The sequence below is a fragment of the Myotis yumanensis genome, unplaced genomic scaffold, assembly GCF_028538775.1.
Source record: "Myotis yumanensis isolate MYYU_CA2020_CCGP unplaced genomic scaffold, mMyoYum1.0.hap1 SCAF_9, whole genome shotgun sequence".
Taxonomy (NCBI): Eukaryota; Metazoa; Chordata; class Mammalia; order Chiroptera; family Vespertilionidae; genus Myotis; species Myotis yumanensis.
The window spans coordinates 53864238-53868339 of NW_027223760.1; the positions used below are offsets into that span (position 1 = coordinate 53864238).

Sequence of the window (4102 nt, forward strand, 5' to 3'; positions counted from 1 at the left end):
AATGCATAAATAAGTGGAATAGTATATTGATGTTTCTCTCTCTCTCTCTCAAATAAATCGATAAAACTTAAATTACCTTTGTTTCCCTGTTTTTAAAAAAAATGAATTAATGTACTGCTTTCACTTTTTTTAATTTTAAAAAAAGACACATTTATTCAGCGTCATGATCAAACTATTACATTTAGCAATCAACAGCATGGGTGCAAAAAAAAAAATCTACATTAAAACCCTTGGCTGGAATGCTTTACACTTTCCACAGAACAGAAACTAAAATAACCTGTTATACAATTAGTCACAAAAACAGTCCTCAAGTTTTTTTTGCCCATTCACATGAGTATTGCCTAACACATGTCTTCTTTGTAGCAGCTAGGCCCTGCCACCACTGTGCTTGGCTGAGTTCACAAATCTGTTGTAACCTGTAGCTTCCCTGTCACTTCTCTGGCTCTCCTCTCCTGCTAAGCTTTGTTTCCTGGCAGTAATTAAAACCTTCTGCCACTGCCATAGCTACTGCTGCTGCTGGAACCGCCATAGCCACCTTGGTTTCGTGGTTTGGCAAAGTATTGACCTCCACCACCATAAGGGCCAGAGCTTCTGCCTTCAAAGTTTCCTCCTTTCATAGGCCCAAAATTTGAAGATTGTTGTAATTGCCAAAATCATTGTAGCTTCCACCACCTCCAAAATTGCTTCCATCATTACCAAATCCATTATAGCCATCCCCACTGCCACCATATCCACCGCCACCACGGCTACCACCAAAGCCACCTCAACCACTGAAGTTTCCTCCACGACCAAAGTTGTCGTTTCCACCAAAACCACCTCCACGACTATCTCCGAAGTTTCCAGAACCACTTCAACCTCTTTGGCTGGATGAAGCACTAGCCATCTCTTGCTTAGATAGAGCTTTCCTTACTTCACAGTGGTGGCCATTCACAGTATGGTATTTCTGAATGACAATCTTGTCTACAGAGTCATGGTCATCAAAGGTTACAAAAGCAAAGCCTCTCTTTTTGCCACTGCCTCGGTCAGTCATGATTTCAATCACTTCTATTTTCCCATACTGTTCAAAATAATCTCTTAGGTGATGTTAATCAGTGTCTTCTTTAATACCACCGACAAAAATCTTTTCCACAGTTAAGTGGGCACCAGGTCTTGGAGAATCTTCTCTTGAGACAGCCCTCTTTGGTTCCACCACTCTTCCGTCCACCTTGTGTGGCCTTGCGTTCATGGCTGCACCCACCTCCTCCACAGTGGCATAGGTGACAAACCCAAAGCCTCTGGAGCGCTTGGTGTTTGGATCTCTCATCACCACACAGTCTGTGAGCGTTCCCCATTGCTCAAAATGGCTCCTCAGACTCTCATCGGCTGTTTCAAAGCTCAAACCTCCGATAAAGAGCTTCCGCAGCTGCTCTGGCTCCTTGGGAGACTCAGACTTAGACATGATGACTGCAACAGGGGAAATTCCAACGATGCTTACTCCGAGGCGTTCACCAGCAGAAAGGAGTGATCTCACTGCTTTCACTTTCAATATTTTCCAGGTGGCCCAAATTTGAGACAATCCTCCTAGTTCCTTATATATAACATCTTATTGTAAAGAAACAAAAATATTTTTGACCAATTTGTTAAGGTATATTGACAATTTAGTCCTAGCTGGTTTGGCTCAGTGGATAGAGCACTGGCCCGAGGACTGAAGGGTCCTGGGTTGGATTCCAGTCAAGGGCACGTACCTCAGTTGCAGGCTCCATTCCAGGCCCTGGTCAGGGTGCGTGCAGGAGGCAACCAATTAATATCTCTCTTACATAGATGTTTCTCTCTCTGTCTCTCCCACTCTCTTCCACTTCCTCTAAAAATAAAAATAAATAAAAGGTACAAACCTGTAGCTAGAGGTGCTATTGTCCAGGATAGTGTTTTGTGGGGTTTTTTTAAAGGTATATGACAGTTTATAGTAAGTGAAATCTCATTTAATTTTCTTTTTTAGATCTTTCTGTTTCCTAAGATGAAGAATGCTTGGATAACCAATCCATACATCCTCTACAGCGGTCTCTCCTTGGTCAAGAGCTGCTCAAGAGACAAAAGTTGTTTGTAAATCACAAGAAATGAACCCAGACTTTATTTTTAAAAAAGTGATGTCCTTGCCAAAACCGGTTTGGCTCAGCGGATAGAGCGTCGGCCTGCGGACTGAAAGGTCCCAGGTTCGATTCCGGTCAAGGGCATGTACCTGGGTTGCGGGCACATCCCCAGTGGGGAGTGTGCAGGAGGCAGCTGATCGATGTTTCTCTCTCATCGATGTTTCTAACTCTCTATCTCTCTCCCTTCCTCTCTGTAAAAAATCAATAAAATATATTTAATAAAAAATAAATAAAAAAGTGATGTCCTTACATACACAGGGTAAATTTTATGGCAATTTCTTAGGGAAAAGCTATATGTAAACCCATTGTCTATTGCACATAATTATGTTCCCAGTTAATTGCACAGTACAATTTATATAGTTATCATTCCATAGTGAGTTCAGTGATTTTAAACATAAACATAAAGTCTTTTTAGAGTACTAATAAAGCAATCCTCTCAGACACATGTGCAACAATGACCTCTACATTATTACTCTAGCCATGTTCTAGTGCCAGGAGCAGGAAAAACAAATTATGTAGACCTTCTCACAGATGATTGTTGTTAACAAGGCTTATTTTTGTTTGGGTGCTCCACTTATTATCTATGCATGCCTGACCTCTTGTGAAACTAAAACCTCTTAGGAATGTCAAGGTTAGAAGTGAGGCTCTGTAATTTTCCATTCGTCATCAGGTACTAGGTTCAACCATCAGATTGTCTTTCAATTCATTCATTTGGCTGGTGCCAAAGTCTGTTCAAATGTTCCATGTGTTGTTTACTTTTGTATTTGTGACTCAAAGTATTGCTTCCAAGTATTCTATGAGCTTTCCAAATTACTTCAATGAAAACAGGTTGGCAAATGTCATAGAAATGATTATATTGAGAAAAATGTTCAAGTACAAGCAAGTGGGGAAGGGAAGCACTTCCATGTAGATCATTAACTCTTTTTTTAAAATCTAATTTTAATTGGCACTTCTTTTTTTAAAAAATATTTTTTTATTAGAGCCCTCAACCTAGGCATGTGCCCTTGACAGGAATCGAACCTGGGACCCTTCAGTCTGCAGGCCGAAGCTCTATCCACTGAGCCAAACCAGCCAGGATAGATAGATAGATAGATAGATAAATATATATATATCTATATAGATATATATATATATTTTTATACTAGTGGCCCGGTGCACGGATTTGTGCACATTAAAATGAAATTAATTAGAAGAAATATTTTAATATCGCAGCAAGCTAACCCATGGCCAATTCCGCGAGGAATCAGGCTCCCTCCTCCCTCCTCTCTGGGTCCGGGATGCGGGTGAACCAGATGCGGGGCTGACAGGGCCCCAGCAGCAAGCTAACCCACAGCCAGCAACTTAACCTAGCAACCGGAGTGTCTGTCCCCTGGTGGTCAGGGCGCATCATAGCTACCGGTCGAATGGTCAAATGGCCGAATGGTCGCTTAGGCTTATATATAGAGAGAGATTCTTATTGATTTCAGAGAGGAAGGGAAAAGGAGAGATAGAAACATCAATGCTGAGAGAGAATCATTGATCGACTGCCTCCTACACTCCCCACAATGGGGATAGAGCCCTGACCAGGAATCGAACTATGACCTCCTGGTTCATAGGTCAATGCTCAACCACTGAGCCATGCCAGCTGGGCAAGATCATTAACTCTATCAATAAGGATAATAAAAGGAAGACACTGGAGTATTTACCATTAGCAGGAAAATAATGATTAAGAAGTGAAAACATGTAAAACTAAGACTGGAAGGTGATGAGCACATCCCAAGCAGAAAGCCAAACAGGACTGAAACCACAGTGGCAGGAAGAACAAGATAGGAAATGCAGAAGAGCAAGGACTGTAGTGTCCTGGCAGAGTGTTTGCACACAATTCCATTTGAAGTATCAGTATCCTGATAAATAAATAGCCATCCTAGTAAACACTCAACCCATATGTCCAGGGTCAGACCCTAAGGGGCTAAAAGCTACAACAAATGTGACCAGAT

The 4102-nt window shown here is 41.6% G+C and overlaps 1 pseudogene; it reads right to left on the minus strand.

The window, feature by feature from the left end:
• Window positions 1-201: 201 nt before the first annotated feature.
• Window positions 202-1497, minus strand: LOC139016965 (heterogeneous nuclear ribonucleoprotein A1-like; annotated as a pseudogene).
• Between the last annotated feature and the right edge of the window lie 2605 nt (window positions 1498-4102).